Source organism: Crocodylus siamensis, chromosome 10 (assembly GCF_052110815.1).
Source record: "Crocodylus siamensis isolate JL-2025a chromosome 10, ASM5211081v1, whole genome shotgun sequence".
NCBI lineage: Eukaryota > Metazoa > Chordata > Crocodylia > Crocodylidae > Crocodylus > Crocodylus siamensis.
In genome coordinates this window covers 64,110,997-64,136,291 of record NC_143404.1, presented here as the reverse complement: position 1 = coordinate 64,136,291, position 25,295 = coordinate 64,110,997, and the positions used below count along the sequence as shown (strand labels likewise).

The 25,295-nt window shown below is 44.3% G+C and overlaps 1 protein-coding gene across 1 annotated transcript in view; it reads right to left on the bottom strand.

The window, feature by feature from the left end:
• SPO11 (SPO11 initiator of meiotic double strand breaks) overlaps positions 1-25,295 on the bottom strand; it is a 218,359-nt gene that overhangs the window by 127,803 nt on the left and 65,261 nt on the right. The window contains exon 2 of the mRNA XM_090020607.1: positions 14,628-14,766. The gene's annotated coding sequence lies outside the window, so the exon portion shown is untranslated. The remainder of the gene's footprint in view (positions 1-14,627; positions 14,767-25,295) is intronic.

Genomic DNA, 25,295 nt, shown 5'->3' with positions numbered 1-25,295 from the left:
AGATAAGGGTAGATCCTCGGCAGCTATCAGCTATGCTGGTCCCTGAGGCTATGCTGATTTATACCAACTGAGACTCTGACTGACTTATGTCAAGAGGCAAGACCAAGATTCCCAAAATAGCAGCACCAGGCAGAGAAGTTAAGTCCCGTTCTTGTCCTCTAACACCGGGTCCTCGATAGCACTGGATTCTTGGTTCCACTAAGCACCAGAAAGCTTGCCCGTCTGCCAAGTTATCTGGGTAAATCCAATATATTTTATTAGACCAAATAAAATAGTTGGAAAAATTCTTCCTTGCAAACTTTCAGGTACAAACACCCTTCTTCAGGGAGAGCATTTCTCTTAAAGTGAGCACTATTTACTGTTACTATTTGGCCAAGAGTCAGGAAATCCAAAGGAAGAACAAAGAACTTGGCTAGGTGCCTTCCAGAGATAGGCCTGAAGTAAAATCCCAGGTCAAAAGTTGGGGAAACTTGTATCCAGATTCTCATGTCTTAGACCTTTTGAAAGTTCAGGTGAAAATACTTTCTTTGACAATCCCTTGCAGTCGAGGATGATTGTCTTCCTTGATTGTCTGTGTGTCCAAAGACAGCTAATGAGGCCTATCTGGGATGAATTGGGACAGACTCTACTGTAGCTTGGACGTGTTTCCATGCGGAGTAGGCGGCGCTGGATTCTTTCTTTGGTCTGCAACGCTCCTGCTTTTCCATCTCCTCTACTGTTGTGAGGTTTCAAAGTACTCCTGAGATCCCTACAGCAGACTCTTCTTCCATTTGGGGCAGTCCTGGGAGACTGTTTCCCACAAGTTGACTTTGTGGTATTTCATTGGTGAAAACACTAAGCCAGGTCGTAACTGTAAGGCCTATGGTCATCTCTACAATAGGCATGATTTTGCCATGGCATGGAGCTTTCTCTTCAGAACTGGGACTAACTTTCATGATAAGTACATACAGTGCTCAGCCAAACAGGATCCTGATTTTGCTGGGGCTTCTGGGCACTACTATAAAACCATTAATAACCCCTTTGTTTTGCCCCAGACCTTCTATGCATTTAAGTTTACAGCTGCAGAACTACGCGGGGGACATGAAGAATCAACCCGAGAAGGAGGGAGGGAGGAAAGGGAGGAAGTGGGTTAGTAAGCAGGGGGAATTCTGGATCTGACACTTCTCCCCCAAACGCTGAAGAGGCTTTGATGAAGGGTGGAGACCCTTTCTGCTGGCTTGTGACCCAGATGTTTTCAGTAGCTAAAAAAAGAGACTGCAGCAGTGGCAGCATCTTTGATGCATGGATCCACAGTGCTAGGGGAATGCTGTCCCTCTGTCGTTTGGGGATTTGGTAATAGCTGCCAGAAGCTCTTGGGGTATTTTATCTCCTCAAATGGATAATATCTGTCAGAAGCATTTGGGGGAGATTTCTCTAGCTCATCTAACAGAAGTATCGTGTTATTAGCACCACTTTCTTGTGGTGGCTTAGAAGTAGAATGGGAAGGAAAAGCTAACAGAGACTGGGACAGCCGGTCGGGTTGGGTCAGGAATATTTTCAGATTGCTGAAAACAGGGATTTTCCTTTTCTACAACATTAATCGCGTGTGTGTACCTAAATCAGTGGTGCTCAACCAGGGTGCTATAGCAACCTGGGGTGCCTTGAGAGCCTTTCAAGGGTGCTGTGGGGTGCTGTGCAAGGTTAGCACTGTTCGGGGTGCCAACATGATTCATAAGATAAATCCAGAGATTTCAAGTGGGAATCCATAGCGTTAAAGACATTCTGCCCTGTTGTGGTCTTTCTGAGTTCTTTGCTACAGAAAAACTACTTTATTATTTTTTCCGTAATCAAAAAAGAAGTGAAAGCCAAGAGCTGGCACTTCTCAAGGAGCGTCTCAGGTCTAAAGAGGGTGCCACAAGTCTAAAAAATGTTGAGAACCACTGACCTAAATGAAAAATGAAACCATCTCCCCGCAGTAGGTGAGGCACAGAAGGAACAGGTAGGTTTGGGTTTTACCATTCGTCAGCTTTCTGAACACAGTGCTAATGCCTCAGGTGTAGGATGAGCAAAATAAGGGGCTGGTCAAGGAACCAGGTGTGGGGCTGCTACAGCAATGAAATACATTATTGCAGTGATGTTATTGGCCCGTTGATTGCCTCTGATCTTAACTACAGAAGACAGGATGGAATTCAGCCCTAGGCGACCGGCAGCACAGACGAGCCGATGAACATTGCCCACCCCCGTTATCTTTTCGTTCTGTTTTTATAGCGTCTGAAAGTGCTTTTTAAAAATTGTTACACTAGACACAAGGGGCCAGGCTTTCAAAGAATTTAAGCACTCAATTGTGTGAATAATTTCCATGTGCAGTTTACTTCAAGAGTGAGCACTGATCATTGCACACGAAGCATCCACTTAACCACTTGCACCTAAACTTCACAGCTACGTGCATAGTCATGAGAACTGCATGCAGAAACTGGGAACAGTATTGCAAGCACACAGTGTGAGTCTAACTTGCTTGGAAATCTGGCTTCGAGGGCAAGAAAAATCAGTAACGTTACTTCTGCGTATTCTGAGAAACAGTTGTTATTCAAGGAAAACTATAAAAAAAGCATTAGAGAAATACTTTCTCCTCTCGAGCAGAGGCCAGGGACAGATCTATATTAGAAATCTGGAGCTCCTGGCTTCTATGCATTAAGGTGCTGTTTGGCTCTAAAACTATGCTGACAATAGAAAAACAACCTAAAATCAATTTAAGACCTAGAAGAAGCAACACATGGCTCTTTAGGACATACCCAGGTAGCTCAGATAGGACTTAAAGATCCATGGATAAGAATCAAAGCTATGTTTCTACTTATATTATTTACTATTTCACAGATTTCATAGACATTAAGGCTGTGAGGGACCTTGGGAGATCAAGTCCAGCCCCCTGCCCCAGGGGCAGGAAGTCAGCTAGGGTCAAAGGATCCCAGCAAGACACATATCCAAATGAAAGAGAGGTGGCCAAATAATATATTTTATTAAATATTGAATAGATTGTAATCAGTGTCCCCTAAAGCCTGGAGTCAGGGAGGACGGCAAAATACCCTTAATTGTTCTCTTTAATGCTCTTCCCTACATTCTACTTCACTTAAATAAGATAAACGGGTATAAATGGTTCAACCCAGAAACCTGCTAGATGTCATTTTGATGTGGTCTAAATCTTTTCTCCGTTATACATAACTTCATCTCCTGTGAATTTTTCAGAAGTAATGAAAGGGGCCATGAACTAATCACTGAGTGGCACTCTAAAACTTTATTCTTGGACGGGGAAGGATTTTGGTGGGGGATTTCCAAAACCCTTGCTTCTTACGTATTTCCCGGACCACCATGGCTACATTATTATTCCAGTCTTATTCTCTGTATTTGGACCAGCTGGTTGGGAATCTGCATTTGTGTTCTGGGGGAAATTCTGGCCTTTGGAACAAAAATCATTGAGAATCATATATAAAAAACTGGCATTTCCTTCTAATTTCCTGCAAAGTGAAACTCCAGAAGATTTTGATGCAGAACCACCGACATTTCATTTCAATGTTGTCAAATGATTTTGTGTTGAAAATGTTGACACATTTTATTTCAATAAAGAAAAACTATTTCATTTTGATTCGGGTCATTTGGACTTACGTTGACAGGTTAAAATAAGATTTGATAGAATATTAACATTAATATTTAACATATAAAAAGTATATAAATAAAATGACTGAAACAATAGTGTTGATCTCATCCAAACACATATTTCAACCTTACTGAGATGAAATGATTTGATGCTACTGGAACAATACAGTTGCAAAGATGTCTTTTGACTTTTTCCCCCATAAAAATTTAACTGAACTTGAAGCATTCCTGCATTTTGAGGAAATTACTTATTTTGAAAACTGCTGCCCAACTCCTGAACACTCTGTAATGATGCTGTCCTTTCCCAGACCGCACATGAGTCAACTCTGGGTCGGCTCCTGTCTCATCACAGGAATTTCTGCACACCTGCCTGGATACTGGGTAGTCTTTACTACCAAAAGAAGAGCCCACCAGCTTGCTTATATTAAACTGTGGTTATATAAAACATTAACAAAAGACTATAGACCAGACATTTAGCAATTCCAGTACTTCAGTGCTAGCAATCCCAGTACTTCAGTGCTAGATCTAATATACAGTCAATGGAGCTACCTTGATTTGCATCTGACCCTCTCTCTGGATTTAGCAATATACCTTTTCAAAATGGCTTTAAATACTCTCTGTGAAGTTTTTCACCTTCCCACAAAACAAACTCTGTTTCTACATAAAAGCCAGGATGTATCCGGGGGTCTTAGTCCAGGGGAAAAAACGAGATCCTGGATTCTTTCATTGTCAGATCATGGTGCTGTTTTTCAGCGCGTTGGAGAAGAGCTTGCTGACCTCTACTGGCAGAGAGAAGATTGGCCTGGGAAATTTGGTAAGGCGCAACACTAGCAAAAGACGGACAAAACAGGCTGTAAATCTGTAACGATGAGTGACGACTGATTAAGAAAACACAGAGAAATCAGTGAGGCTGGAAGTTGCATACTGAATGGGTCTAAGTTCGTGTTCAAAGTGAACAAACAGAACCCCAGGCTCTCGAGACAGTTTGGACGAAGTTACCCAGTTTGGAAGCCTCCTAGGGGGTACGTCTACACATTCATTAATGCACAGTAGTTACTGTGTGTTTAGTTTAGTACTTGCTTAATGAAGTACTAACTAAATGTGCAGTAACTACAGTGACTGCGCAGTAGTGCCAGCGCACGGTTTTTTAGTGATGCTTACTGTGCACTAGCGTATTAGCATGGTTTTTGCCCGGCACCCTACTGAGCAGTTATTAGGCGACTGAGCATTCAGTGTCTCGTGTGTGCCCAGGGAGGGAGAAAGAGAGAAAGAACAAAGGGATCCTAATCAGGTGGTGTGAGAAATGGAAACTGCCAGGTCCAAAAGGAGAGAAAGAGATTCAGGCAGAGATCACCGTGGAATTTAAATCCAGGACTGCCTCCCAGCCAGTGGGTTGTTGCCCTCGAAGGAGACCTGGCAAAAGGATTTTATTTCTCGGCATTGGAGTCAGAATACAACCCATGTCCTTTCTTTTACAGACAAGGGCACAGCTCCCCAGCTAGCATAAACTGGCCTGCCTTCATTGTTGTCAGACAGGCTGCAAAATCCCAATTGCCAAAGCAAAAAAGGCAAACCTGGTTCTTTTACTGTTGGTATTTCAAGCCCTCTTTGCCCAAGATTCATTGTTTTTAGCCACATTCAGGTCACTTCATATTACCATTAGTCTAAGATATCTTAACAAAATATTGTAGGAAAACGAATATATATTTTTTAATTACCAGGGAAAGAGGAGATGTTTGGTATGAGTGTTCGGTAGTTCAGTGCTTTTTGCAAAAAGCTAATTCAAGCCCTTTTCAAAGCATGCACTTGGCTAATGATGAATTTCTTTCAGTAGAGATCTATGCATAATAGAATAATAAGTGCAATACAGACAGCTGATGGAAGCCTGCAGTAATATTTCATATTATTATTATGTAACACTATGCTAAATGCTTCTAATGCATTGGAAACGCTGTTGTTTCACTCACTTTTTAAAATATATTTTTCGTGTAAAAATTCTGTGTTAACATGTAGTCCCACTTGGGATGGGTCCATCAGAGAGGACACAGCACTTGGGAGAGAGAGAAAGTTTTGGTTACACCTGTGGAGGAACCCATGGTCTTACGCAAGTGCCAGAAGAGCACTACCTGCATTTTGAAAAGTGCAAACATCTGCATCCTCAAGCAAGCAATTCTAACATCTGGAAATGCACAGAAAGCTGCACCTTAAATCAATGTGGGACATCCTCCCTGTTTAAAAAAACATGTAAAATAGGGCAGGGCTTTGGAAGTAAAATCTGCTAGTTGTTAGATAGGCAGCAGAGGGAAGGGATTACACTGAATCTGCATCAATCCAGATTTACCAAATGTTCATAACATACAAGACCACAACAGTCATCTTACTGTCCTCTTGTTGTCATTGCGGATGTGCAACCACTTCTGGGGTTTAGCTCTTCAAAAGGGCAAGTTAGGACAGAATGCCGGGAGGACAAATGGTTTCTAACTGACGTTCGTTCTGCTGCTTTTCTTTATTTTTTAAGTTAAAAAAGCCAAATCCCTCTTACTGCTGATTTTGATTACTAGGAAGTCCCCTGGCTAGCCTCGGGGAAGAATCTGTAAAAGAAAAGCCAGATCGCAGTTACTTAGGAGACTGTGTTCATTGGTTTCCTTATAAGACCATTTTACAGTCTGGAGGTACCAGGCAGGTTCTGTGACGTTTCTGTACCGCCAGCCAGGACTGGAGTAGAGATGGGTACTGGGTAGCATGCTGCTTAACTGGAAAGGACTGCAGGTGCCAGCTGCATCATTTGCAGATGCTCAGCTGAACTGCGCAGGGAGGGGATCTTAGGCAACTGAGATGGTAGATAGAACCAGTTACAAAACCAGGGGAATAAATTGACCAACTTCTTTAAAAAAGGTAATGACTCTCCTCAAGAAAAACAGACACAAATGGTTAGCAGAATTCTCCATCAGACTTTGTATGGGACATGAATGAGGTTCTGTTGGCCCTGCCTATCCAGCTGTTTGCTGGGACTCTGTTGTATTTCGATAGCTTTTTATGCAAACACATTGTTCACCTTTTACTTAACCACAGCTCCAGGGAAGCCATGAGCAGCTTTTGGCATAGTAACCACTGACTTGTCCAGCTTGAGCGGCCCACTATGAGGACAATGGGAGGGTCAACACAAAAGAAAGCGATGCTGTCAGCACATGAAGAGCTTATTCACCTCTTCACTGGAGCCTCGGTAAAGTCAGTCACGTAACGTACTGTTGCTTTTTACCTTCTAAGGGTAGTGTCACTTGTGAAACACACGGTGCTTCTGTTTCCTCCTTGGGGAGTCTGGGTGGTCCCATACAGGAGCCTTGCAAGAACAGAGTTCAGGCTGGTGCAGTCTCCTTCCAGGTGACTTGTTTTTCTTTGGTTCTTGATAAAACCAGGGTGAAAGAGTAGTGCAATAATAAACACACTTACTTTGTCACTGAGTAATAGTCTAGGACTTAGTTACAGGAGAAAATAAGGAAGAAGGTAGGGGGGAGTGGGAAGGGGGAGGATGCTCTATTCCTGATAACTGCATGCAGGGGGAGCTCATGCTGCACTGTCAAAGCCTGTTCCCTAATTCACCTTTAATCCTCAGTGCTCAGCATATGAAAAACCACATGCCATTTAGTGCATTCCTAACATTAAAGAATACTCCAGCACTTGCAATACCCATAAGGCAGTCGATTGCAGTTAAATGCACACAACCTTAGCCAGCTGCTAGGATAAATTGCACATGACTGCAGGTATGCGAGAAGGACCTAGGGACTGGTTTTAAGACACGTGTATGGTACATGGTCAAATCCTCCATACTACTACTACTACGGGGCCAGTCAGAGATCCCAAATGAGGTTAGGGCCCCACTGGAATAGGTACCTTAACAGAAATCAAAGTGCACGGCAGTGCTCAGCACAGAACAAGAATCTGTTGCTGGAACACAATAATCTGCTCATCAGATGTCCTCCCTATAGCCAGTTTTCACACAGTACCAGCTGGCTCTTTGTACCACAACCATCCTCTTCAAAGGGAGAGCAGAGATTTCATGCAAGTCTAAATTACAGTGCATTGTCCATTTTCTTGTGTTTGTTTCACATTTCAGAGTAAAATTAAAAGCAATTTCATTTCAAAGGAAAGCAATTTGAACAATAATTCCTGGAGCAGGAAGGAACATCCCTCATGTAAATTCTGGCTCCTTGCCACCTCATCTTGGACTGCAACAGGATGCTCTACTTTCTCTCCAACACAATGATTCTCCCCTCCCCCACCTTTTTTTTTTCACATGTGTAGGCTGGTTAGCTCCTTCTCTGGAAGTAACATGGCCTCATTCAAAAAGAAAGTATTCTGTTTAATTGGCAGAATGTATCAAAAGTTAAATGATATTTATGGGACACCTCTTAGAAGACGCATGAGATAGATTAAAATGATGGCAAGAGGGATTAAAATAACTCATTTACACATTTCCAAACGCATCCTTTGGAAGAAGATGCAGCTACAGCGCTGAGCTGGCATTTCTCAATCATTACTTTTCCTTTTTTTTAGCAGCACAGATGCTTAATTGATGAGCAAGTATAAACAATGAGTTTCGGTTACAAAATTCTTCTGCACATCCAGGATTCATTTTTAATTATATTTTATTGCCTTCATTGTGCAAATAAGCAAAAAGTACTGGGGTTTCCATTATAAAGTTACACACTGTAGCTTTCCGCACAGTATACTTTGAGATATTTTATGAATATCTGCTGGAGACTGTCTAGTACATAACTGACCTCTTTGATCCTGCTGTACGATAATGCCTGATGCATGCTTGCTTTATACATGCGGTATGTCTTCAGGCACACTACTGGCCAAATTCTGCTTGGGCTCATCTGTGGGGTGGAATGGTGTGATGGGAAAAAAATGATTTGGTGACTCAGGCCATGACTTTTTCCCACATTTCCATATAACAATGAATTCCTTTCATCCATTAATTTCCTGCTCTGACTGCTCCTGACCCGCCTCTCTTCCTGTGGCCTCCTTCAGTCTATGCACAACGCAGCCACCAAGATAGTTTTCCTTCCTTTCCTTCTACATGACTGGGTTGCCCCTCTTGATGCATGTCTGCACGGGATTTCTCTTTTTACATAGTTAGTTCAAGCATACCTTCCTCCTTGCTCCTGGGAAACTTCCCTCCTCCTTGCTCCTGTAGTCTGCTGCACACTTTCTATGTCTTATTCCTTTTTCACACTGCTTCAACACCTTTCTACCAATGAACAACAAGTTGCCTCCATCTCCTTCCAAAATCATATGACTAGCCACCTGTTCCTGTGACAGGGACCATATGCCATGCTGTATTTATTCTATAGCGTCAGTTTGTAACATTTGGGTTTGATCCAACTCCTGCTGACAAACTTCCCAATGATTCCAGTGCAATTGGACCCAGATTTTAGACTCTCCGGGTGCTGACAGATAAGCAGCTCCCCGCTGTAACAGGCAAACCCCAGGCTGGATCTCCCTCCCCTCCTTTCCCCGCCTTCCACCCTGCAGACAGCCCCCAGGTGGGGCTGGGCTGCATCAGCCCAGCCCTGATCAGGGCAGGAACAGACAGAACGTTAATGAAGGCACTCCACTTTGGAGAACCTTCATCCGAACCCTCATTAATGGAGGATTAATTTCATGTGTAATCTGGGACTTTTAAAGCACTCTACAGCCATGCACTTCTGTCAGGGCACAAGTGTAGAGCACTTTCAAGGGGCTGATTGCATGACAAATATCACTTCTGTCAGCACCCTAAATTCAATAAGATGGATTTACACACAGTTCACGAACTGGAGGACATCGTGCACATTTAGGACCATACAGAAATAGCCAAGAACAATAATTATAATATTTTAAAGAGCTATCCTTAACTCCAGTTACCAGATAAGATAGGTTTGTGCTATATAATCCTGGGACAGCAGTACAATGGACTGCTTGTACAACGTCCTTTTACATTCCAGTATTTTAAACTTAATGTGCTTTGACCCAGAGGCATATTAGTGGTGTGGGGGTCATAGCAGATCCCTCCAAGAGGCCTACATTGACAGGAACTCCAAGATTGTAAGGATGTATCAATGTATATACAAAAAACCCCTCCCATTAGCACAACCTGCACAGAACTGTAAGCACAGTAACACCTGCCAACTTTGCTGATGAACTGCTATTTATTCTGCTCACATCTGAGGCTTTTAGGCAACCGAACATCACACCTGAACCTTGATATAATGTTCTGCTTGTGACTTACTGGCTGGCTTTGATGGGAGGCTTAGAAAGGGTATCAAAGAGCTGACAGATCAAACTGTATATCTGGAAACAACCCCATGTAGAAATTTGTTGGACCCAACAAATCACATTACATTCTTTATACCCAAATATGTCACTACAACAGCATGGGCATAACAGGGCAGAATTTGGCCCTGTGTTTCACAGAGTCAGTGTTGGAACAGAGGGAAGGGAAAAGGCCAGGAGGCCAAATCCAGTTTTCCCTTAAAAGTCCAGGCTGAATCATATCAGGTGAATGAAAAAGGTTAAGCGAGGCCACAAGCAGGTCAGCTGCTGTTAATTACGGGAGGGAGGCGAGATATAGTGCCTGGCTCCATTTATCAACTGCAAAAATTATAAACTGCCAAATTATAGCTTATATTTTTGGTTGTGAATGATGGAGGACCAATCAGACCCAACCCTCCCCTGTTTATGAGCAGTCCCCAAAACTAGTCCTTCATTCCCTTTGCTCTGCTTTTGTTAAAGATGCTGAATGAAACATTGTTCGATGCGAAACAAAAAAGTTTGCTCTTCCAGTTCAAGAAGAAATACATTTAAAGAAAACCTCGTTCTGATTCAATCCATGATGAAGCTTTTTTCCTCCCTCTCCTTTTACCAGTTTCATTAGTTTGGTTTCAGAACTAAAATATTTCTCCCTCAGATAAACTGGTGAAGCCCTGTCAAATCTTTCAGTTTTCAGAGCACCACCTGACTTTGTCCTCCATGCCTCACTTCCCTCTTCCTGTATTTCGAGTGTCTTATTTTTCCCTCCCCAAACCTGCTGATGTTCACAGTGTAATCAGGAGATCACTCCCTGTCTGTATAGTCCTGGGTGCAGCAGAGGGACACCCTGCAGGGTGACACCATGCCGCACAGCCTCGTTAGGCTGGCAGCAAGGGAACTGCAGAGAGTTGGAGGGTCTCGGTCTTTAAGGACATTTCACTTTTTGCTCATTTTCCATTACTAATCTTTATTCTCCATTCGCGTTATGTAATCACTCTGTAGTATTTAATACAGCTAGCAAGCTCTCCAAAAGTGGCGCTAAACCCATTTACGCTGCTATCTGAATAGCAAGCTATCCTGCTACATGATCTCATATTCACTAGGCCCCCAAATGCTAAGTAAAGGTCTTTACATTTTCAAGTCTTTCCTTAAAGTGCCTTGTCTGCTTCAGGCACTCAACACATCCAAGTGCAGCACACCTGCCAACCGCCAGTGAAACTCCTGAACTTGTCTTTACATGATATTTATGAAACACATGCGAGATCTAGAGCATGGCTGGACAACTGTGGGTGATCTCAGTGCCTTGAGAATCTTTCTGCTTCTTTAATGACCCCTATTAAGGCTGCCCTCGATGACCATCCAGAGGCGCAGCTGGTGCAGCAGACCTGCTTTCTGACGGAGATGCGTCACCAGGAGCACAGAACTCCCCTGCTCGAGTCTGCACTGGCTCCGGACATAATTCAAGATGCTGCATGTGACCTATAATGCCCTAAAATTTTGGGCTTTATGTATCTAAGGGACCACTTTCTCCATTATCCCCCATCGCAATCCTTAAGATCAGCCAGGAGCAACTTCTTGCGAATACTATCCGGTGCCTATACATGTGCAGCAAGGCTGCTCCAATGCATTGTAATTACAGCGTATAGGAGCAGACTCGATTAATTGAGAGTGATAATAACTGCGCTACACCAGACTCCAGTGTCACATGTACCAGCGTCCCCGCATTGAACAATGGCAGCAGGGGTATTTTAACTAAAGCTCGTTTGATGAGCTTTAGTTAAAGTGCCCCTGCTGCCATTTTTCAGCCTGGGGATACTAATATAGATGATACCCCGGGTCCTTTAATTAGAGCATTTCTTGGTGCTGCTCTAATTAAAGCTTCCCCTTTCCCCACTCCAAATGCCCATCCCCCCCCGGTTTGCTTGCCAGGTTTGCATGGTGAAAACACATGGGGGGTTGGTCCCATCAGTGGCTCCTGAACCTTTAAACTCGAGGCCCACTGGAGGCCAAGCCTGGACATCTTCAGGAAATATTATAAGACTGCCTATTTGGGTAAGCCTTTTGCAAGCCAGGCTAGGCTGGGATACTGTGCGAGCAGCTTCTGTGTCATACTGTATTGAATTTGCTTTTACCTGCTATGTCTGTGAGCCTTGTTGCAGGTAATTTTGGGCAGCTCCTGGAGCTCTTAACACCTAGATTGTCCACACGTTAACACCTGAAACTAGTTTTAAGCGCTCTTTAGGTGGCTTAAAATTGTACCACTCCAGGGAAAGCCACAGATCTCTGAGTCATGTTCCCCAGCTTGTGTTACACTAAGGTGCAGCCACTCTAGGCCACAACTTAGTGTAAACACCCCACCCAAGCCCCTTCCCCACGGGCCTGGATTGGGTCCCCCCTGCCCACCCTAGCACCCCAAATCATTGCTCGCCCCTCCCTTCCCCCTGCTTACTTGTGGCTGCCCGCGCTCTGTGTCCCAGGGGAGCAGGCAGGGAAGGATTAACCTCCCCGCCTGGCCACCAACACGGCTACTCTCTGGGCCCGACTCAGCCCAAAGAAGAGCAGGAGCCCAGCAGTGGCAGCTGGGGGGTTGGGTAGGCAGGCTAACCCTTCATGCCTGCTCCAAACTTGAGCTAGCACGAACACCAATCAACATTTGTATGGCTAACAGTGTAATAAGGCCCCATCGCTTAATGTAAGCCACCCTGAGCCTTTGTGGGGAAGGATGGCATATAAATCAAATAAAAAAATAAAAACTGCAGAACATATTATTAATGTAAAATCTATTTCTCATATTTGCCCTTGTTGAACTTGAAAGGATGGCCCTGTAGCAACCTTGCTTTTGATACAGGTAAAGCTTCCTTGGAAATGAACATGTGTGCCAGGTCTAAGGTAAGGCCCAAGGAGGGAGGCCTTTGGAAACCCAACCAGCAACATTCAGAACAAGAGTCAAGCACCCCAAAATCGTGAGGCTCTTGCAAGAATATTAAGATTTTTTTTTTAATAATAAATTTGCCTTTAACTTTTTTGAAGCTTGTGATACACCATATACTAATGTCAGCTCCTTAAGTTTGTCCTCTTCAGCCACGATGTCTGGAAAAGTCCTTTTTTTAAAATGGAATCTGAGATTTTTCCTGTAGATGTGGGGATGTTAGCAAAACATCAAACATAAGTCACATATGATAAAAGTCACTAGCGATGGGCCAGACAGACCACTATCTAATTATGCATAACCAGGAATTCATTTACATTTGAATGAAAATAAATTAATTCGTTCACATAACCATGAGCCCTTACTATTCAAATGCCTAACTGCACTATTGCTGCCAAATCCAGAGGACTGTTAACACACACATGCCTTTAGTTTTACTGATGGGCAGCCAGACCTGTAATCTGCTTGATCTTATTAGAACTTCTAATGTGTTTTCAGTGTCACTTTAGGGAAACAAAGACCAGAGTTTTTCCACTGTGCTTTTCTCAAAGCCATTGCTCATGTTCACATGCCAATAATCCCCATTGAATAAAACTGCCTTTGTAACATTTCCCTTTAGTTAAAGTCAAAAGCTTCCAGAAAAACCCCCCCAAAACCAAACCAAACAAAACCCCCCTCAGATGACTACTTAGGGAAGTGACTGAGTCTAATTCCCGAGCTATGTTGATGATGACACTGAGACACAAAATGGTAATTGGGTAAGATTTTGAAAAGTGACTAATGCCTTTACATGTCCAACTTGACATGTCTCAGGGAAGCTAAATTTACTTTAAACAAAGAAGGGATGAGTTGCGTTGGGTAAAGCAAGACCAACTCGAACCTTCCTCATAACTGAAATCAAACCACACCCGACTTTTCAACGGTGAGTTCGTTCTTTTTTTTTTCATTACTGTTCTTTGCTTTCCTCAGGCGCAAATCTGAATCAAAACTACAGATCAAAACACCCAGAGTTTTCTAGCAGTTCAGATCCACTGTGCCTAAGGTCCCATCTCTAATAGTCAAGGATCCTGACACTACTTTGTCTGGGAAATGCCCGAGACACAGGAAAGCCCAGTCAGGCAAAAACTGTATGGGTTTATTTATACATCCCAAAGCCTCAAACAGCACTTGTGCATGTGAACCAAACAGATGGCTGTCTAGCTGCCTATATACGACTAACATTCATGCATACAATAGACATAATTAACTGCACATGAAAAATTGTGGAGACACATTTATAGGCCTGGAGGAAGTCCCTTTGAAAAGCTGTCTCAGAGTCTATCCCATGGTTTCTGTGCAAATCTTAGATTCTGTAACTCTGCCTTATTAATTAGTTAGCAAAAATGCATGCAGAATGGACACACAATTATTGCTATTCTGTCTGCAGTCACAATAGATGTACATGGAAATAACCAGATGGCTATCTATATTTTATATTATTAATGCCACAGTGAAGATGGTGAGTAGCCAGTGAAAATAATGATACAGCAATTCTGACCTGCATGGAAATTCAACGATTGGACACAGGTCTTACATCAACAAGAACAGCCAAAAGGATCATCATGATGCATATGATAATAGTGGGTAACAAAGTGAATGAATAGCAAATATCCAATGATTATATGTGACATCATGCATTAGAAGTATTAATTATGTGCTTAAATGCTTCTTTCTACAAAAGGCTTGCTACAAATTGAATTGGCCATGCTTAAAAAAAAAGGAAGCAAGTATTTACCCATAGGTGGAGTCTACAACTTCAATCCCTCTTTCTGTTGAGACTCTCTGGACAAATGGGATCAGGGAGATGCAGAAACTGAAGTCTGGTTCTTGTTATTTCTGTGATCCAAATGTGGCTTCCAGACAGCTGCTAAAAACTAAACAAAGTAGAGCCGAATGTTCATCTTAAACAAATTATTGGTAATCCAAAATCCATTATGGGTTGCTTCACTTGCTTTTACTCTATTGTAATCTCCAAGGGCACTTTTACATGTGCTCTGGCTGGGGGCCACTCCAAGAGCCACTCTCATTAAAGTGCCTGCAGCATCTCACATGTCCGCGTCCCTGTGTTTCAAATGGTGGCAGGGGCGCCTTATCTAAAGCTTGTTGAACAAGCCATTTTGAAGCGCGGGGACACTGATACATGAGATGCAGAGGCTTGCTGGAGCACACTAACCACAGCATGCTGGAAGAGCCTCCTGGCACGTGTACAGGCACCTGAAGTTACTAGTGTAGGCTCCACTTGTTAATAGAGCTATCAGTTATGGTCCTCTTCTAGAGCAAACCTTCCTCAGTTAAATGCTGAGGATTAAATCTTGCCACTGACTCCCTCATTGACTACGGTATAATTTTCAGCTTTTCCCAACACACGCAACAGTCCACAGATACTCCCCAGCACCTTGGAGAACTGAAAACATTGCTTCTTCCTCCCCCCGCTCTCCCCACATTTCTGTGAATATTCAATGGCTGTTGAAGGAATTTTACTAAAGACTCTTAAAAAAATATTCACCACAGAGCTGAGGCCAAGCTTCAAACACTTCCATTGCAAAGAAGCTTTTAAAAAGTTATGGCAAATGGTGTTATGCCCTAGTATTTACTAGGGCTATGCAAAGCTTCGATCTCCAATTTGATTTAGCTCAAGTCAGTGGCTGAATCGAATCAGAGGACCCTTTAATCTCTCCGAATCAAATCAGAACCCTCCAAATTGATTTAGAGAGATTTGGAGAGATTCAGAGATTTGGACATAGACACAGCTTTAAATGTTTTTTCTACATACCTCTAGGTACCAGGTGGCTCATGAGTGCTGCGATGCTGGGGCGCGTGGAGCATCCCACAGGAGCACGGGTGGGGGGGAGGTACTCAACGTGCTCGGGAGCAGACCCAGAAGTGGCCAAGAAGCACTTCCCAGTCCACTTCTGGGTCCGCTGGGGAGCGCACTAGGCCCCCCCCACTCTCCTCCCCCCAGCTCAGTGACTGGTGCCTCCTGAGTCTGGGGGGGCACCCAGGGTTCCCTTGTGACCAAACACTGAGCTGGGGGGTGCAGGGGGCCCCCAGCACACTCCCCAGCAGACCTGGAAGTGGACTGGAAGTACTTCTGGTCCACTTCTGGGTTCCCTGCTGAGCATGCGCCCCTCGCCCCCCCCCGGCACCCCGTGAGATGCTCCATGCGCCCCAGCATCATAGCAATCACGAGCTGCACTGGTACTTCGAGGTATGTAGAAAAAACTTTTAAAGCTATTTTTGTGTCTGAAATAGCTTTTACAGCTATTTCTCCAAATCAGCATCGAATCTTTAGATTCAGCCGAATCGAATCAGGAACAATGATCTGAATCAACGAATTGAGTCACTGTCTCCCCTTGTAATTGGCCTTGGTGAGGCCACAGTGGGAGTAGTGCATCCAGTTTTGGGCTCCACAATTCAAAAGGGGTGTGGAGAAGCTTGAGAGGGTGCAGAGCAGAGCCACGCGCATGATCAGAGGTCAGGAAAACAGACCTTACGACGACAGGCTGAGCGCCATGGGGCTCTTCAGCCTGGAAAAGCTCAGGCTCAGGGGTGATCTGGTGGCCACCTATAAGTTTATCGGGGTGACCACCAGGATGTGGGGGTTCACCAGAGCGCCCCAAGGGATGACAAAGTTGAATGGTCACAAACTCCACCGTGACTGATTCAGGCTGGACATAAGGAAGAACTTCTTCACTGTCCGAGCCCTCAAGGTCTGGAATAGCCTGCCACCGGAGGCGGTTCAAGCACCCACTCTGAATGCCTTCAAGACACATTTGGATGCTTATCTTGCTGGGATCCTATGACCCCAGCTGACTTCCTGCCCCTGGGGTGTGGGGCTGGACTCGATGATCCTCCAGGATCCCTCCCAGCCCAAATGTCTATGAAATCTATGCAATCTTAACAAGAATAAAAAAAAGACATTAAACATCAAACATCTCTTTGCCTCTGACAATTAATTTAGAAGAAAACCTCATAATCAGTTGCACATTTGTCTCCGTTCAGCTAGCGTGACTCTGCTCAATTATCACACCGCCGTCTAGAGCAAGGAGTGTAATTCTCATCTCTGTTGTAGACAAGTGGAGGGGAGGATACAGCTGAAAGGTCAAAGGTGACATAAAGAAGTCATCAAGGGCATTGCTGTCTGCTCATTAGCCATCAATAATAGCAACCCTTGTGGTTGTGTCCTAATAACAAAGCTGAGTAATGGGATGGGGGACCCTGACAAACTGCTTTGCGATGGTCTTGAAGGTACTGTCTGGCTCTGAGCCTGCCCTGCGGCAGGTATATCCAAGTAAAAGCACCTGGGCCTGGAGCTCTTCTAGCCCTTCTGCTCCCTGTTCTTGTGATTTATAGAAACAAGTGGTGCGTGGGCTCTTGGATTGCGAGGTATCAAGGGTTGGCGCCAGTGGCAGCATGAGCCCCTTCGGCAAGGAAGGAGACAGGTTACAATTGCACCTTTTGCACTCACGCCTGGATGCAGGGCTATGTGGTGACAAGACCCATTTTTAAAGGTACAGCAGTCACTGTATCCAAGACTGAATCTGGAATCAATGCGGCCTTCCTCTGTCCTCGGGGGGAGTTCTGCCAGACTTCTTAACATAACCCTTAGTAGCGCTAAGCCTTCCCAAGCACAATAATTCCCTCAAGGAAAACCACAGATTATTGTCAAATGAAGCTCCTGTATTCTCCCCCTGCTATTCAGCAAAAACAATTCTGCCTCCCCTGGCCTGAGCCTGCCTCCGCACTAACATTTCAAAGCAGGGAGAGGGAGAATGCAGCTTTGCATCAGTCAACCATCATTGCTTGCGCACCAGAAAGTACAATGGACCCCAGCAGATCAAACATGAATGGGAATAATTGCAACTAGGTTACCGTCATCCAGAGAAGTGAAATAAATGTCAGAGCACAGCTCAATTTTTAAGCGAGTTTGTTCATTTATTTGCTAGCTCCCCAGAGTAGTTGATATAAAACAGGGCTCTAAGGCACACATGGAAATCAAGTTTATACCCCCAAGACAGCTTCAGATCTTGACCATGAAGTGCGATGACAGCCATGGGAACTCAGGCTAAGCTGAGCACGGGATGAGGCAGACTCTAAGATGCTGATGGGTTTAGTGTGGCCTATTCTGCACACTCTGGACTCCTGGCTGTTCACTCAGGGTACGTGGTAGATTTGCTACCACCAAAAACATAGCCTTTAAAAATACACAAGCAGATGTGCTAATCTTTTAGGACAGCACATGCATAAAAGTTAGTGTTTGTATAAATGATACCCCTCACTTCAGACTGAATTTAATCATCAAAGGGGAAAAAAAAACACTTTTTGTTTGGTCTTTTACTAGTCAAAAATGGCTGGTATTTAATAAGCCCTGGAGCCAGCTCTCAGTAGGACAGGCTTTTTATAGGCCAGAGGCAACTGCCATATACTTCCCTTCTGCATACAGCCACTGACCTGTGTCCAGCTGATTTGAATTACTTCCTAAACCTGATGCTTCACCCATTTAGATCAAAACAGAGAGAGAAACATGGCATTTCTAGACCGCAGTTCTTGGTGTCACTACACATTACCGATAATTTAGGAATGCTACAGAACATCTCAAGTTTAAAGTACTTTCATGGTTCCATATGAGAACTAAAACAGATGGGGTTTCAGCGCGACCTTTCAACCTATGAAACACTGTTGACCCATCGTATAGTTCAACAAAGTTGCTCCTGGACTCCTATTACATTTTTGAGGAAGCAACAGGGTTACAATTAGAATTGGGCAACACTGTTCGGAGGGTGGTTTGAATGGCTTCATGGCCCTTGTATAAAAGATAGTTTGAAATAACTTGGATGTATCAATTCCTATCCCAAATCTGTGTCAAAGATTTCCCATTAGGTACTCAGTGTTTAGGAACAGCATATGCTCTCTGCTACGAAGGATAAAAGGCGTCCAAGAAGAAAAGTACTTCTGGACGTCAAATGTTATAGGCAGTCAAAATATGGTATCAAGCAGCAGGAGCAGAAGGCTTAAAAATCTCTTTTGCATAATGCAGACCTTGCATTAGAGGGCAGAAGATGAAGTCAGAAGATAATGAATTGCAGCCTATCAATGGGTGAAGTGGTATATTAACAATATTCCCACAGTGAAAGCCAGCCAGGCACAACCTTCTGCCTACACAGAGTCCAGCAAAGCTAGCTGGCCTCTACACAGTAGTGTCTGGGATGCTTTAACTGGGGCTCTAAGTCGCCAAGCACTTGGAAGATAGAGAGTGCTATCATCGGTGTCCAATCGTTTTATTCATGGCAACTCTAAAGTTAATGCTTGCATCTTGCAAGCGATTTTGAATATGGGCTTTTGTTGGCAAGAGCAATGTAGATGTAAAAAGTGAAGAACAAGTCCATGAAACAGTCTTGCTGAAAAAAAGGGGGGAAAAATCTGAAAATATTGTTTGCTGTATCTCATTACAAGTTCAACCATTCATTTACATAGATCATTTGGCCACAATATTAATTTTTTATCTGAAAAGAGGCATTGCATAAACAAGAATGTTAAAAAAAATCACTTTTGTTGATACTGGGTGCACGTACATGGGCAATTAACTCAGAGCAATTAACTCTGGTGCGATTTGCACTGGAAAAAACTGCTCCTGGACACAGCATTTATATGTGCACCCAGGACTACAGGAATTTAAGCCAGGGCAGAGCAGCCCCAGGCTGGCAGGGGACCCTGTGGGGTCAGCCCCAGGCTCCCGGTGGAGGTGTTGGGTGGCAGAGGGGCTGGCTTGGGCACAAGGGTGCTATGGTGTAGGGCTAGCCAGCAGGCAGCTCTCACACCGTAGCATCCTTATGCCCTAGCCAGCCTCTGTCCCAGTCTACAGAAGTGTTGCAGGATAGTGGATAGCACTTGTGCTGCATGTCAGTGGATAGTATTTTCCCGGACGGTACCATCTTACGGCAGAGTTAATTAATTTCCTACACCCTAATACCCACACACATGTAGACTGTGACACTTTACTGTGGCGCTAATTAGTCAACTCTGCAGTAAAGCACACATGTAGATGCACCCAATGAACTATTTTAGTTGCATCTTTCAGGTGAATGACACTTGTGAGGGAGTTTGGACATCCCAGGCAATGAAAAGTTAAAGTTATATGAAATATTTACTAAATGGCACCATCATTCCAAACTACTGGTTATGTTATTCTGAACTTCTTCGCCCACTACATCAGAGCCTTAATGATATAACCTTAATTATAGCCTTCCACCAACAGCAAAGCAAAGCAATGCGAAGCAAAACAAATATGTATTGTAACCTCTTCCAAATGGAGATTAGTTCCATTAATAATGAGGAGTTTCATCCCAAACCACAAATTATCCATATATGTCCTGCATGACCTTTTAATTGTGGAATATAACATAATTATGGAAGCTGCATTTGAAATATTACCTTTTTTAACCCCTAGCAAACTATTCCAACCTTTCTTTTACTCAGGGTTTGCTCCTTCATTACAGACATTGCTGTATGAGCTCACCATATTTTGAGATGCTGGTGGGGGCAAAGTTAGACTCGAGTCCTTACCTGTCAAGGTCTAACGTTCAGTGCAGAAGCAGAACATTTGGTTGGTGGGAAGGGATTTCCTAATACATCATGCTAAAAGTGCTTGACGCTGAACAAGTCTGAGCTTATTACCATGTCACTATCCTGCAACTGAAATAGGATGATGTTTCGGTGGTTTGCCAACACTTTATGTTGCATAATGTTAGTTCTATATTTTACAGCTCTTACCGTAAGATAAGGAAGCTGCGGCATTTAGGGGCTCTGTCAATTCAACTACCGTTTTCACATCCAAAGCAAATTTCAGGCTAGACCCTGAATTTATACAGTCTTTCATCCAAGGGTGGCAGTGTGCTTTACAGATATTAGCTGAAACTGAAAGTCCCCTTATGAAACATGTACTTCCTGAGGGCTTTTTATTTAGACCCATGTTGCATCCCCTTTCCTAAGGTCAATATTTTACACTGCTTTAGATGTGCTCAAAGGCTGTGCCTTGTTCAACAGATCCTTTGTATCAAACTGAAGTGACAGCCTCTCCCCATTTCTCAGTTCTTAGCTGCAGTCAGTACCTGGCTAAGACTAATGCCTGGGAAACAGAGAGGTAAAACCAAGAGGGAGAAGGAAGCACTGTACAGACCAGTAACTCCGCTCTGTGTCTTCACATGCAGGAATCCAGCCTTCCCTCACCTTGGCACACCGAGCACCAGCCCCATCCTGAATATCTGAGAAGTGTGCCCAAGCCAAATGGAGAGATTGCCTTGGGCTACTAAATAGTGCCTGAAATCCTTTAAGTACCTTCAATTTCCTCTGATGGGAATCAGATGATTCCTGCTTAGGTGGTAAAAAATGTAGGAGTCAGGCTCGACTTCACTTTATCCCCTAAATAGCATATAAAAATGTAGTTACGACGTCCTTTTATCATCAGAGGCCGGGATATCAGTAGGCTGCTTCCCTTCCTGTGCCCACTTCACCCTGATCTTGAATGGATTATCCTTGCTTTTATGATTTCAAGACAGGATTACTGTAACTCATGATTTGCTGTGGTTAGCTGTTACAGCATTACAGAAACCAGCCGGAGCAGTACATGCCTCTCAAACTGCTTCTTTATTTATACTATAGACAGTCACCTTGCTGGAGTCACAAGACCCCCAGCTCTCTTTCCTGCTTGATGCAGGGGGCTGGACCTGATGATCTGCTGAGGTCCCCTCCAGCCTTACCATCTATGAATCTGTATTTATATAACACATAGAGTTGTCTTCTTCCAACTAGGTCCTCTCCAGTGACAGAATACTAGAGACCTTACAGAAGGAGTTACTTACAGATGCCCGTCCTGCCCCCTCTCGCTAGGATTTATTCAAAGCACTGAGGTTTCTTACAGAATCCAAAATTCTCAGCTTCACAGGTCAGGTCAATGCTACCCCTGAATGCAGCCCTGACCTGCCTCTCGAAGGCCTGGACTTGGTGTAAAACCTTGGATGGATTCTTTGAGGTCAAGTTGGTCAGTAATACTGTGGCTTACCCCAGGGCATTAAAATATCCAAGGACAATTTCAAGAAACAGCCTTTTGTAGCAAAGTCTGCATAATATGTGCTTAGAGCAGAAGCTTTTTCTTGAGATGTCACTGGAGATCCAGCTGAGTGAATGTATTCCCTTAGGAAAATGTTGCTGTCTGTGGACATCTCTCTTCAATACTGGAGACTGCTGAAGATACCAGATGGCAGCCTCGCTATTCCAACATCATCCTCGAAAAATGCTAGGCATGTAGAGAAAATAGTTATAATGAGACTGCATCAGTGTTTGTATTAATGCTACCCATGTTTAGGTCTTCAGCATGCCAGTGAAGCATACCACTGTTCAGAGAGTAATGAATACTTTTCACTGACAAACACCAGAACGATGGAGAAACGCCGGTTTGATTCTCTTCTGTACCTGACTGATATTTGGTGGGGAGAGAATGTGCATGAGGGTTTTGATGGGGGAGGGAAAGGGAGAGAAGACAAGGACCCAGTTCCACTTCCCTAATTTGTGGAGCTGGTCCCAGCCCTGACAAGAGCCACAACTTCACCCACTGACAGTGTCCAAACTGTACTCTATGTTAGTGGGGCGTAGGCACAGTGCATGCAACTTAGGCACAGACAGAAGGGCAGCTCCCCATTGTAACTCGTGGCACTTTTTAGAAAACGCCATTAGTTACAACGATCACCCGGACTCAGCAAAAGTTCACTGCTGGGTCCCAGGGGCTGGGAAATCCAGCTGCTGTTTTGGGTGGCTGTCAGCCTGCAGCTGCTCTTCCCCTAGCAACACCTCTCCCGCCCCCCAGCCCCCGTGCTTTTTTCAGAATGGGAGGGGGGAAGGTATGGGAGACAGCTCAGTTTGGGGTTGCCCAGCCGCCAGCACTGTAGGGTGGGGTGGGTGGACTGGATCCTCCCCGCTTTGGGATTTGCTCTGTTACTGAAAGCACTCTGTTTTGAAGGGTCTTCACCCGAACCCCATGCAACGTGGGTTCAAATTTTTGCAGGATTGGGCCCTTTGAAAATGCTCTGCAGTTGTGCACTTCGGTTTGGTCACGACTGTAGAGAGCTTTCAGGAGCCAGATCAGGTGAAAATTGTCACTTCTGTCTGTGCCTTGTGTGCCCATAGGGGGCTCTCTGCTGACCTAGTACAGCATTTTCTGGCCCCTTTCCATTTTCTAATCAGTAACAGAAGCAGGGTTTGAAACTGGCCTAACATCTCCATGGTTGAGGCCAATTTCTAACCCCCTCAAAATTCTCTGTGGCGAACAGACAAAGTTCACACGAGGCTTTTCCTGAACAATCAGGCCTGAGGCTCACTGGAGACCACCACAGACTGTGTCTCAGTTTCAGGATCTGCAATGAACTTTGCCTGATTTCATATTTTCTTATGTTTCATATGTTTGCGTGGCGTTAAGTTTAGCATTGCAAGATACAAACCACCTCCCCTCCTAATTATAACTGGACCAATGATCAGAGGAATACATTTCCCATCTTAAACAACTGCAATTTTTAAACAGTACAAATCTGCTTCTGATTAATAGCAAAGTATGAAAGAGGGATGGAAAGTATTTTATGAGCAACATTACTGGAGTGAAATATTACTGCTGTCAAAAAGGATGTCACAGTATTTCAGCAAGATGGCCCTTGACATCAGAAACCCTTGTCTCAACAGCCTGAATTATTCCATATTGCAATTGGGTTAAGGTAAAACAAAACAACTATTCAGTCTCACTAATGAGATAATAGTAGGCCAGGGTCTCATTAGCATATTGGTACTTGGGCGTATGCTAACAAGATGGTGGGTCTCAACCTCACTTCCACATGGCCCACGGACCATCTCTGTTGTAACAGTGAGGTATCTGCGAGTTTTCATGCTACAAACATCTTTTTTTTCACCAGCAATCCCCTCGCTGCAGCTTGTGTGGCTGTATCACACTTTTGTCCGGCATTGCCTTCACCTCACTTCCACAACGATCATCTTTGCAAGTGGTCTCATTATTAGCGGGAAAACAAACATGCAAGAAAGCACGACAGAGCTGTCATATCATCTGGAAAAGTTAGAGCGGATGTGGTTGTAAGCAAGGACAGGAAACTGAATGCTCGTAAGGATAAAAATCATTAACAACTTAGACACAGCTTGGTGGGAGGTAATCAAATGTCTCCCTACATCACAGTAAAGGCAGGTTATTTGCACTTTTTTTCAGAAGTCTGCCAGCATTGCCTTTTCATACAGCCATGGAGTGGGTAGGCACTTCTAGGATAACCTCCAGCTTAACGGGCCCCGAATGTGCTATTTTCATGCAGTTAAATACTCAAGAAACTCCACCAAGAAATCGTCACAAAATTCTGTCTATTTATGGGTGAATTGTGAGAGTGGCAGCCACTTTATATTTTGTGGCAGCACTGTCGGGATGTCACGCACGCTCCACTCACCCCTTCCACGCTGGTCCTGGAGGCACAGGAACACCGAGGTTGGAATCCCAAACAGGGTCCAGCAACGGATGAGCACCAAAATGTTCAGCTCAGCAAAGACAGCACCAGAGGCTGAATTTAAGTCACTCAGGGCATGTCCAAGTGAGTGTGGTCAGGCAGCACATGGTGTCGCAAACACATTTGTAGTGCCACGAACCGCACAGTCCGGTATTCTCCACGCTGCAAGGGCATGCTGCCCGAGTGTGCGTTGTGCCAGTTTTTCCCCCCACGGTTTTTACCCAGAGGTAAAAAAAGGGACAAAAATACTTGGTACAGTGCACACCTTGGCAGCAGGCACTGCTGAAGTGTGGAGCTGGGCTGCCTGGAACCACGCTCCGCCGCCAGAATCGCAGCCCTGGGAGGCCCCCAGGCCCCCAGGTAAGGCTGCTGGGGCCAGCCCAGTGCTGGCCCCACCCGGGACAACTTGCTATGCCATGCAGCGCATATGTGGCACAGGCATTTTCCGGGGACAAGTAGCTGTGGAGCAAGGTGTGCCACTGCTAGTTGTCTCCAGGGAACCAAACATCCATGCACATCTGGGTGTGCCCTTAAGTTACATTAGTGGTGAAAACTTGGCTGCCCGTAGGTCCAACAAGGCCTAAATCACTCCTGTAAATGTGCATCTAACTCTGGTATGTGCTGCAGAGGGTCTACCTTTCCTGAAGATGGCTGACTAAGCGGAAGCCACAGCACTCATGTCATAAATATTTTAATACATGTCAGTTGAGTCACTGAAGTGTGCGGTTGCCTCTAATTGTGAATGTATTCACAGAAAACCTCACAGCACACTGCCACTTGGAATTACTTGTGAGCAAAACAAATGACAAAAGTGGGGGGGTTTCGGACGGGGGGTTAATAACATTTTGCTACACTGCAAA